General features: G+C 55.0%; 1 protein-coding gene across 1 annotated transcript in view; it reads right to left on the reverse strand.

Moving 5' to 3' along the window:
• The window catches only part of Dock2 (dedicator of cytokinesis 2), a 145,190-nt gene that overhangs the window by 57,297 nt on the left and 76,358 nt on the right, over positions 1-11,535 (reverse strand).

The raw sequence follows: 11,535 nt of genomic DNA on the forward strand, positions 1-11,535 counted from the left end.
CATGACTGACATCGGTACTACCACAGGCAGAAATGGAAGCCGTCCCCGGCAAGCCAAGGTGCATGCTCTCCCTAGCCAAGGGGCACGGAGGATGTCTGGGGTTTTAAAGACATCCAGAGAAACTGCTATAGGCTGTCCAAAGCCAGTGGAACAGGACAGCTTTAAGCCTTCAAGGGCTACTTTTTAAGGCATGGAGGGAATGAAGGGAAGAGCTGCCTCCCGTTCACGCCAATCTGACATGCCTTACTTGTAGAGGGGCACGCTTCTTTCCTGCCGGCTCAAACTCCACCTGGTCCCAGTTTTGAGAGTCGGGAAGTCCCTTCACCCTGCACTGTCCTGCCATAGTTCCAGCCCCCACTCAATACCCACCTCCAACCCGGGAGCCAGGAGAGACCAGCTGGCATTTGTTCTATGGCGCTCTTACCCCTCCCAGCCAGGGAAACTGAGGCACTGGAAGTCACCCAAATAGTCCACCATGCTGTTGTTGCTCCTAAGTCCCTTGGACCGGACAGCCAGGTTCCTAGAAGTTTCCACAGAGAGACAAGTAGGAAAGATGGGAATACAGCCTGACCCTGAGAGAGGGTCCCTCTGGCAGCTGGTCTATGTGGGTGGGTGTCGGCCAGGGTCCCAGGCTCGGGGTCCATGCAGATTCTTCGTTCTGCTGAGGGGCAGGCTGCTTGCAGGGAATGCCTGGTGAAACCCACTTTCTTGGAGAACTTTGGTCTCAGAAGTTCAGCGCTTTGCATATCAGCCTGTGGGGTAAACCCCAGGAGATGGGGGTCTGCGGGTCCATTTAGACTTCTCAATTTCTGCCTGGCCCAGCTTCGGTCTGCCCGGTGAGTCTCAGATGACATTTGAATATAAACTTGAGAAAACGAGGAAGAAAGCGCTCCCAGCGCCTCTGCTCTGGCGGGGCTCACAGATCTGGACATAAAATTGTTTCGGAGCGAGGATTTGCTCTAATAGTTTTCCAAACCAAATTGTATTCTCTAATCAGATTTGCTCAGGGATGGAATCCTGGGCTTGTACTAATTTATCAGCGCCTTGCATATGTAGGCTGTTGGGTGGAACACTGATCCTTGGCCCTTGTCGGTTTAAAAAGAGCTGGGACGTGCACGGGAAAGGTTTTCTTTTACATGTTCAACATACACGCGGATAATGAACACCTGCAGGGGATTTCCTGCTCAAGCCCCGGCTCTGTCTCTCTGTCCTTTAACTCAGTTCTCCAGGTAGTCAAACAAAATGGAGACGAGCAAAGCCACCAAGATGTTAGAATGATAGTGGACAGGCAACTCCCTCCCAGCCTCTGGGCATGGGAGCAGTGGTTCACCACAGCCGCAGCCCTCACGTGGCCCTGAGGAACGTGGGCTGGGTTGTCATTGCCTCTGCTGATGCAAAGGCCACCCACTGCAGGGGACCCTCCACCCTGCACCCCACTCTTACATATCCTGGCATTCTCCTTCTGTTTGTCCTTCAATCTCTTGAAAGATGCCATGTTGTGGGGGCTTGGCATCAGGGCCTGGCGTGGACTGCCAGGGTTGCAGGGGTGAAGACCACAGGCCCTGTCCGGGGTCTGAATGCCTGCGAGTGTGCCAGCCAGCAGTCAGCCTTCTCTGGGGCCACCAGGATGGTCTGGCCACCTCCTCTGCCTTTTATGTGGCACCAGCTTCTGGTGTAATTATGGGCGACTGATAGTGTGCCCCTTGACAGACATCCAGCCACACCTGTGAGATCAGACCCCAAATACACCATGCCCTCATAAAGAATCATTGCTGAAAGGGTTTTACCTTGCATTGTCCCACAGGAGCCCTCGCTGGCTGGTGAAAACCAGATGTAGACAAATGTCACCGGGCACATGAAATGACCCCTGGTCTAGAGAAAGAGCTCTAGGTTCTGAAGGCTGCACTGCCAGCAGGGCACAGAAAGGAAAGAGAAGAGGAGAGGAGAAGAGAGGGGAGGGGAGGGGAGGGGAGGGGAGGGGAGGGGAGGGGAGGAGAGGAGAGGAGAGGAGAGGGGAGAGGAAGGGAGGGGAGGGGAGGAGAGGGGAAGGGAGGGGACGGGAGGGGAGGGGAGAGGAGAGAAGGTGCTCGGAGGCCCATCCCTGGGCTCGAGATGAGCCATATACACCTCATAGCCTCAGCGAGACTGGAGAGAGGAATGCGGCTGCTCCTAAATTAGTCATAATCTCTCTGATTTCCCCATTTGTAAACAGTGCACACACCTGACCTGTTAAATTAACAGACTAGGGCCAATGTGTGTGTGTGTGTGTGTGTGTGTGTGTGTGTGTGTGTGTGTGTGTGTGTGTGTGTGGTGTAACATGAACTAAAAACACTAATGGAGCAGCAAACCCAGCCACGAAATCAGATCACTGAGATTTGGCTGCTTGTCGGCAAGTGTGTGAGCCGTATGGTGTGTGTGTGGGGGGGGGGTTCTGCGGGTCCTTCTAGCCTCCAGGTGACCTGCACCCCACGACGGGGGGGCTAGAATGAGCCTTAATCAAAGAGATTCCGAGGGTGAGCAGTTACCCCAGGCTGGGTGGAGAACCAGCGATGGCGCGGTTGGCCTCATGCCAGAAGCTTCTCTGGACAAGTTCAGAGCCCCAAGTCCACATGACCCCAGGCCCCCCAGAGCCCCCCCAGGACCCCCCGCTCTGTGGCTGAAGCTGAAGTAGATGGTTTCAGGGACTTGGGGACTTCCCAGGCCCTGGTGTGAACAGGGCACCCATCTTACTCCCTCACGCGATGGCTGCCAGGGCAGAGCCCGGGGGCGCTGGGGAGACCAGAAAGCAGGTCCGCGATGATGTGTTATGAATCAGGCCGGAGGAGCGGGAAGCCGCGTCTCCCACCACAGGCACAGCGATCAATCTGCTGATCTTTTTTTTTAAAGTTAAAGGAGTAAGCAATAAATCAACGGTGCGGCAGTGGGGCGTTTGCCATGGAACTGTCTTGAGATGCAATTTTAAATGTCATTGTCGTGACCTTGCCTGCTTGTCATTCCAAGGAACGAAGGAAAATGATTGTTTTTTTCACGTATTTCGTGCCATCTGGCAGTTCTGCACCCGGCTGGCGGCTTCCCTCTGTGGACAGCTTCAAGTGCTCGGCATTGAGACCCCCAGAAGCCACGGAGGCCAGGAGGACGTGGGGCCATAGGCGTGGGTCAGCCTGGCTTCCCTGACATGGACTGCAAACGCTAAGCAGCATCTCAGTTATTCTGCGCCAGTGGGCCCTCGCTCGCTGAGCAAGGCAGGGACCTGAGATCGGCCGAGAGGGCCTGGGGTGCCCAGCTTGCACCCCATGTGGGAGATCCCATGACTGCCGGGCCACGCCGGCCATCCGGGACGTCTGAAATCCAGATGTCCACCAGCCTGGAAGCACATGGGCTCAAGGTGAGCTTGGCTCTGGATGAAACGGAAGTTCTTATCATCGTGTTCTCATATGTGCTATGTGCTCGCGCTGAGCACAGGAGCCAGACGGCTAGAGGGGACAGGGGACTTGCTTGAGTCCTCTGCTATTTAGATGGCCCATACACTGCTCAGCTTTATTTGCTTCATCTGTAAGACAGGGTGAGCGTGCTCCTGCAGAACTCCTGTGGGCATTCACGTAACAAAAACTCCTTCCAGGCTGGAGGCGTGGTCAAGAGGTCAAGAGGAAGCAGACCTGCTCAGCAAGAGCTAGCACCACATTCACATATAACAAAGCAAGGGAGCCAGGAAGCAAGGAGGAAGGAAGGAGGAAGGAGGGAAGGAGGAAGGAAGGAAGGAAGGAAGGAAGGAAGGAAGGAAGGAAGGAAGGAAGGAAGGAGAGAAGGAAGGAGAGAAGGAAGGAGAGAAGGAAAGAAACCCTTTCTGTTGCCACCCAGGGCCCTGTGACTTGAGGCAATTCTTCCCCAGCAGGTTGAAGTCCCACGTTCTCTACCCTCCTCAATCCATCTCAATCCATCTCATACTGTGCGGATGATTCACAAAACCAAGGTCTGACCCACGGATCGGTCTTGAAGCACACAGCATGGAGATGTGTATTCTCGGAGCACACATCTGTCTCCGGGTGTGAGGACTCGAGATCATATTTGCAAATGGAACAGCTGTTAAATAGCTATTGAACATGCCCTAACACATCTAGTTGCTACCAAAGGATCCACGGTAAACATAAAGCCCAGCTCAGAAGTACAGATGAAGAGACTGCAAATGTTCATCCGGCCGCGGGAAGACTCTACAAGCTCCTTTGGGCACCCGAGGACGTGGACCTTATCCCAGGAATCGGTTAAGTTTTTAAAAGTCAAGGACCAACACTTAAAAGTGGGGATGTTTGACAAGAAGTTCTAACTTTTTCCAAAGAAGCCATTGATGTGATTGTACCAGGCCCGGACTTCCCGTGACCATAGGCAAATGACACACTCTGACATTCCCCTGAAGGCGCTCGAGTTCGCAGGACTCGAGAAACTCTCCAGGGTCTTAAATACACAATATAATATAGATGTATATATGTGCTAGCCATGGTAAGCCAGGCAGTTGTGTCTGCTCTTTTGTAAAACTCAATTCCAGGCTGGGTTTTCCCTGAACCTCCTGAAACAATTCTCCTTACCACCCAGTGTCTCCCTGGCATCTTCTCTCCGCAGAACCTCTGACTTTAAGTCTCAAGTTCTACATAGTAAATCGCAGTGAGCTGATTTTTATCACTTTAGTCACCAGAAGCATGTAATGGAGCTAATCACAGCTTCTGTTTCGCTGTGGTGGACCGGGGAGACAATACGCTTAACCTAATTACAGCCCAAAGTGGGGAGATTTGACACTTTGCTTCATAAATGTAATGCCTGGCTCAGCTCTGAGACGCTGAGAGCAGCTTCTGAGGACGGGCGCAGGCAGCCAGATCCTCACCCAGCCCCCAGCCATTCTTCCACGTCACCTGCCCCCTCCCCAGTGCCTCACAGATGCCAAGGTCCCGTGGGAGGGGGGATGTGCGCTTCCCCTCGGATGAAGGGTACACTGCACCCTCTCATGCAGCCACCAGAACCCTCCCCGACCCCCAGCCCCTGCCAGGCCCTCTGTTGGAGGCACTTCCTGTCTCTGCCACAGATGAGGGAGGGCCCAGCCCAGGGCCTCACAGTGCCAGGCCTGGCTCAGGGTCGGCTGCCTCCTCCTGTTCCTTCCTGTCCACCTCCTTCAGAGTGGATAACTCGAAGGTGCCGCTCACCTGACACAAGGGGACACACAGTGGGGTGAGGGGGCATACTAAACTATACCAGATGGGGGAGGGAGGAGGGAGGGAGGGAGGGAGGGAGAAGGGCACTATAGTTTCAGTGTTAGGAACCCCTAATGGGGAAAAAAAGAGGAAATTGTGTGCAAATCTGGTCATCTTGGTGGCTGAGATGACATACGCGCAAGTCGATAGCTATTAGTAAGTGGTTGGGGCAGATGCCTGAGAGCATTAATTAGAGAGCCATGACTCAAGTGTCCCCCCCCCCGCCCCCGAGGAATCTGAGACCAGAAAAAAGGCAAGAATAACACCTTCTTTAAAACATTTGCTGTGGGTCTTCAGGGATCAGAGGCCAGCCACCTCTTCCTCCTACAGAATGCGGCTGGAGGGGGGAGTTGGCAACATCAGGGAAGGCAGCAGGCAGGATGGCGGCCCACAGAGGCTCTAACACCCCACACTGCCGTGGGTCGTACGGCCTGCATCCTCCAGGCAGGGTGAGCTTGGCTGACCTTCCACGCGCCCGCTCGGAGCCAGGCCCACGCTCAGGACAGAACCCCAGCCCCCTCAGCAGGGCTGGCAGCCAAAAGCCCTGGGGGAGATTGGGTGGCGGCATCAGGTCCTTGCCCAGCAAGACAAGGGCAGGGTGAGTGGGGACACCAGCCAGGCCGGGAGGCAGGGAAGGAGGGAGAGGCCTCCTTTGCCTACAGTGTGCCAGACACAGTGGTGCTGAAGCCAAATGGGGAAACTGAGGTCACCACCACGGCCCTCGACCTGGGCCGCCCAGCAAGCATGCTATGGCAGAATAGCACTGGGGCTCAGGGAGCTGTGAGGGGAGGTTCCTGCCGGGAGAGCGGGGGGGAGGCCCCACTTTTCTGGGGACCTTGGGTACACCATGGGGTGCAGAGGGAGGCGGCCAGGGGCATGAGGATATCAGAGAACATGGTCTCCTGCCAGGAAGCCAGGATGAAGGTTTCCAGTGGCTTCTCTCCCAGCCAGGGAAGAGGAGACTCAGGCAGGAGTGGGTGGCTGTGTACCCAGGGTAGGTGTCCCCCAGCCCAGGGCCTTTCTCCTCCCCTACTCCGGAGAGTAAAAAGTGGGCTTGGAGCTGGGCAGTGCCCGGCTGGCTATAGCTCATCACCTCCTGTGATCTGAAGAAGGGAGGAAAGCAGAAAGGGGAAGAGGAGGGAAATGGCTCCTTGTCTGTGACACCCCCATTCCCAGACAAACACACAGCCCAAGTAAGAGGCAGGAGTCCTTGCTGCCCTGGGACAAGCGTGGGAGACAGAGTGTGCTGCCAACGCTACTGGCAGAGAGCAGGTGTCCCAGATGGGCTGAGGTTCCCCTGGGGGAAGATGAGGAAGGGCGTTACAGACAAGAGGAAGCAGGCAGGACAACGCCAGAGAGCTACCCGGGTCCCTCAATCAATGCCAGGGCCCTAGAGAACTGTAGCCCCAAGTCAGAGATGTGGGGTGTGTGTGTGTGTGTGTGTGTGTGTGTGTGTGTGTGTGCGTGTGTGTTCTATTTCCTTTGGAGATCCTGGGATTTGAACTCATGGCCTCATGTTTGGTAGGCAGGCACTATGCCATTTGACACACGCCTCTAATTCTTTTTGCTCTCATTACATTTTTGGGGGGGAGGGGTAGGGATCAGTCATGGGGCTTGAACTCTGGGCCTGGGAGCTGTCCCTGAGCTCTTCAGTTTAAGGCTAGCACTCTACTGCTTGAGCCACAGTGTCACTTCTGGCTTTCTGGTAGTTAATCACAGACTTCCTGCCTGGGCTGGCTTTGAACCAGGATCCTCAGATCTCAGCCTCCTGAGTAGCTAGGATGACAGGTGTGAGCCACTGGCGCCCGGCTTGCTTTCATTACTTTCTAAATCAGTTTGCTCCTGGGCCAGCCTGGACTGTGAACCACCTTTTACACTCCCTCCATAGCTGGAATGGCAGGCATAAGCCACCATGCCTGGCTGCTCTTACTGTTACTTGAGATTCTGTAGAGTTCGCAACAAAGATGCCACATCTGGGGTTTTGTCCCCAATATGGCCTGAGGCCAGGTGCTAGAGGCACCTTGGTAAACACAGGAATGGGTAGTGATCGCCCTGGGCTGAGAGAATGCCTGCTCGTGGGCCGTCCTCATCACTCACTCTCTCAGGAAGGACTGGTGGCAGGGAGCCCTGAGGCTCTGCGTCTGCTGCTGGCTGCTCTGCTCCACTACGATTAGATCAGACCATAAACTCTCCCCCCACCCCGGCTTCCCCTTGTGAGACTCCGCAGCGTGGGCAGGGATCCAGCAGTGGAAAAGCTTCACGCCTGCCCGAGGGCACACTGCAGAGCTCGGGTTCCTGCACTGTCCCTGGCCAGGGGCCACGAGGACTGTGTCTATAGCAGGGGTCCCCTAAACCCCACTGGGGGGCCAGCGCCTGCCTCCATGTCCAGTGTCCCGCAGCCCCGAGCCCTGCTCTAGCCGACTTTTGCGGGTTTTTCAGGGCCTGCCCATCCGCACCCCTGCCATCCAGTCTTTCCTCTGTACTTTATTTTCCTGTTGGGAAAGTGGGGTGATGAGCCTCCATCCGGGGGGACTCCGTGGAGAGGCAGAAATGGTTTGAAAACTTGAGCAGGGTGCAGACAGCGAGGATCCTTCACATGGGAAGATGTGGCCGAGCCCACGCATCACAGAGGGGACGACCTGCAGGACAGGACAGCCAGGGGCAGACGTGGACCTGCAGGGGGACCTGGGTTCCCAGGAGATGGAGACAGGCTGGCTGCCCTCTTCCCCCGACAGAGACAGCAGGTTTCACCAGAGGCCAGCCTCTGCCACACAGCGAGATCCCTCCCCACTCTTAAAAGAAATACACGTAGCAAAGGAAAGGTCAGCATTGGTTGATTCTGTGATAATCCCCCCAGGGCAGTCTGTGTCACCCTGTCACAGCCTCACAGGTCACAGCCTCATGGCCTCTGTTCCCAGGGGAGCCTGCTGGGGACTTGCAGCACCATGTGCTGCTGGGTCCTTCCTGACGACCTTCCGGGCCCCGCCCTGACCTCACTAACCACTTGTATATCTTGCTGGATCTTCACAACAGCCCTGTGTGATCTCACGAGGCTGGTCCATAGTGAGCAGATAGGAGTTTGTGACCACACCACAGCTTGCTGTCTCTCTGGAATGACCTGTGGACACTTGATGTTGTCAGAGGCTCGGGGGGGAGGGGGGGGGAAGGCCCACGTGACCAGTGCTCAGCAAGTCAACAAGCCGGGAAGGACAGACGAGAATGCACAAAGTGGGCACTAGTTCGCAGCCACCCACGTGAGAAAGCTGCTGGGCTCTCCCTGGGGAACGACTCTGGTCTCTGGCATTGATATTAAGCTCTAACCACCTCAGCCAGGAAACACCCTATCGATTAGTGGGCAGCTGGGAGCCCGGGAGGGGGAGGGGCTTCCAGAGGTTCCTGCAATGGCCGCAGGGCCACGGGAGAGGAGTTGGAACAAAAATCAGCCGTTCCTTCAAAGTGAAAGTCCTGGATTCCCTAAACACCCCAGCCCGCCCAGAGGAAGGATACATTGCTCCTGCTAGCCTGATGAGTCACTTCTTCAGTGTCAACTCTACATTCTCCCCTTAGGGTGGTGATACTAGCGCTTGAACCCAGGGCCTCAGTTTGCCAGGCAGGTGCTCTACTACTTGAGCCATAGCCCCACTCCTTTCTGGATCTATTTTTCAGGTAGATTCAACATAAGACCTCAGTCCTTCCACCTAGTGTAAATGGGCTTAGAGGTGTGTACCAATCCTCTTATTAAATGGAGTGTGCCGCCAATATAGACATAAGAAAACACCCACACTTAAATCCATGATGAGAACAAGGAAGAGTATGCCTTCATCTAAACAGGGAAGTCTTCTGCAGTGCAGGGCAGGCGAGAGCAGCAGAGCTTTCCCACAGGCACAGTGCTCCTGCAGTAACAACCAAGGCACACAACGTGTGCGCATGCCATTCTGACCCAGGAATGTCTTCCGAGGAGAGAATCAGACAACTGCTCCAAGGCTCACACATCAAAAGAAAATGACTTACAATCTTATGAATCACCCTAAGTATTTACAAACAACCGAGACAACCACAGGATCGAACTTGACTGGGTCCCAGCCTAACTAGACAAGAGTGGGGAAGGATGGTGGGGCGTGGAACTGTGATGTGAAACTTCCTCCACTGCCCAGCTAAGCGAAGGGTGTGCAAACCCATCATCCCTCGTGCACAGTAGGACTGCAGGCACCGGAATGCAGATGCCAGCACCTCCACCAGGCTCTCCCATCCACCTTGTGCCTGTTCTCACATCAGTCTGACAGAGCTCTGGATGCTTTGCAGTTCTCCCATCAGGATCAGCTGTGCCAGGGTAACGATGGTGTGATGAGGGCTTTAGGAGCACAGGTTCTGAGCTGGGCACCAGCAGACCAGGCCTGTCATCCAAGCTACTCAGAGGATGAGAGCTGAGGATCAGAGTTCAAAACCAGCCTGGGAAGACAAGCCTGAGAGACTCACTTCTCCAATTCACCAGCAAGAAGCTGAGTCGGGAGGTAGAAGAGTAAAAGAGTGCCAACTGTGAAAGAAAAAGCCCAACAAAAGCCCAACCCAAGGTGGTGAGTTCATGCACCAGTACACACACACACACACACACACACACACACACAGGGACACCATATTTTGGGGGCCCGCGGGGGGTTCCATTAGCTGGGCGTCTCTAGGCACATGACTTCCTCTCTCTGTGCTTCTACATGGCACCGGCGATTTCCCTCTCCCTGCAGGCACAGGGTGATCAGTGGCAGAGTTGGGACTGGCACTGCGCTCAGACCAGCACCTGTACCATCCGCTGGGAGCCAGTAATCGCAAGTTGTTGTGATTAGTGTGTGGAAAGCCCTCGGCGTGGTAAAAAAAAAAAAAAAAAAGTAAGTGCTCAATAAATGATGGCTCTTCGTGTTATAAGGAACACACTCCTCCAAGACTCTCGTGTACATTTACCTCTGGGAAAGCAATAAAGATGGAGACGTGAGGGGAAATGGTGCAGTTGTCCCATAGGAGACAGGGAGGACACCTCAGGCTGTCTCACCACTGCAGGGCCCTGGGGCAGCCACCCCACCGGAGCTCGCCTCTCCTCCCCAATGCCTGCCTTCTCCCAGCCACCCACACTTCCAACAAGCGCTCACTCGGTAGCCACAGCCAGGAGGCAGGCTGGGGGTGGCCGCCAGCAAGCCAGGGTCAGGCTGGAGATCACAGGGTGTCAGGTAAGCACGCTGCAGGGATAGGACGTGCACTGCATCAATACCTATGGAAATGACTGACGGGTGAGTGACAGCCATAGAGCATGGGAGGCGTGTATGTAAAAGCCCTGATGTGTCCAGAGATGGCGACAGAGACAGGTAGAAGAGAGTCACTGCAAAGGCTCTTTCAGGAAGGGGCACTGGAGACTTACATAGGGAGAGGCACTGGCTGCCAAGGGCTGGCCCAGGGGGAGGGGCTGGCCCTGGGGTCTGGACAAGATGGGCAGGTAGTTGGCATAAAATCTCTACATTCAAAAGCTTCCTAGCTCACCAGGAGACCAGAGGGGAGGGCTGAGGACTGAAGGACTGAGTCCTCAACACTGTCACTCAACATGGAGGTTGGGACTGAGGGTCTCTTCCTTTTCAGGTTCTCCATGCCTGCTTGAAAAGACAGTCTGTCTGACCTCAGCTCCGGGCCCCAGAGACCAAGGGAAGGCTCCTCTCAGCTCAGCACCTCAGGGGCATTGGACGTGGCTCACCAGGCTCACGAGTTAACTTCAGCTCAGATACCTCTATAGAAGACCCAACCTTCCAACCCCTCAATGCCTCTACTCAGTGACCAGAACAAATGATCCTCAAGGAGCACTGTGTGACTGGTGTTCAGGGGTGGGCTGTCTCCTGAGAACCTTTCCGAGCCTCCCTCTTCCCCGCCTGTTGACTGGCCTGGGCAAGAGGTTGTGCTTAAGCACCCATAGTTTCATGCCAGAAGTCAATGCTCTGCTTTCTACACCTAACAGGGTCTTTGTGGAATCATACTAGAAGCCTAGTGCTGCCCTCCAAATGGTACTTTTGCTTGCTTTTCTGTTCAAGACACCATTCTTCTTCGGAGACCAGAACTAAACCACCCACCAGCCCTCTTGGTAGACCAGATGTTCCATAGTTCACACACCTCACTGTTGTATCTAAGTGGTTGTGACTGAGACAGACTAACCATTTACCCACCAGGCCACCTCAGTGCATCCCCAGGCTGGAATGGCCAACAGGGATTGCTGCCCTGAGAACAGAGGGCAGCCCCATCCAGCATGGAAGTTGTCCTTGGCTGAGTT

The sequence above is a fragment of the Megascapheus bottae genome, chromosome 29 (genome assembly GCF_031878675.1).
Source record: "Megascapheus bottae isolate mThoBot1 chromosome 29, mThoBot2.hap1, whole genome shotgun sequence".
Lineage (NCBI taxonomy): Eukaryota > Metazoa > Chordata > Mammalia > Rodentia > Geomyidae > Megascapheus > Megascapheus bottae.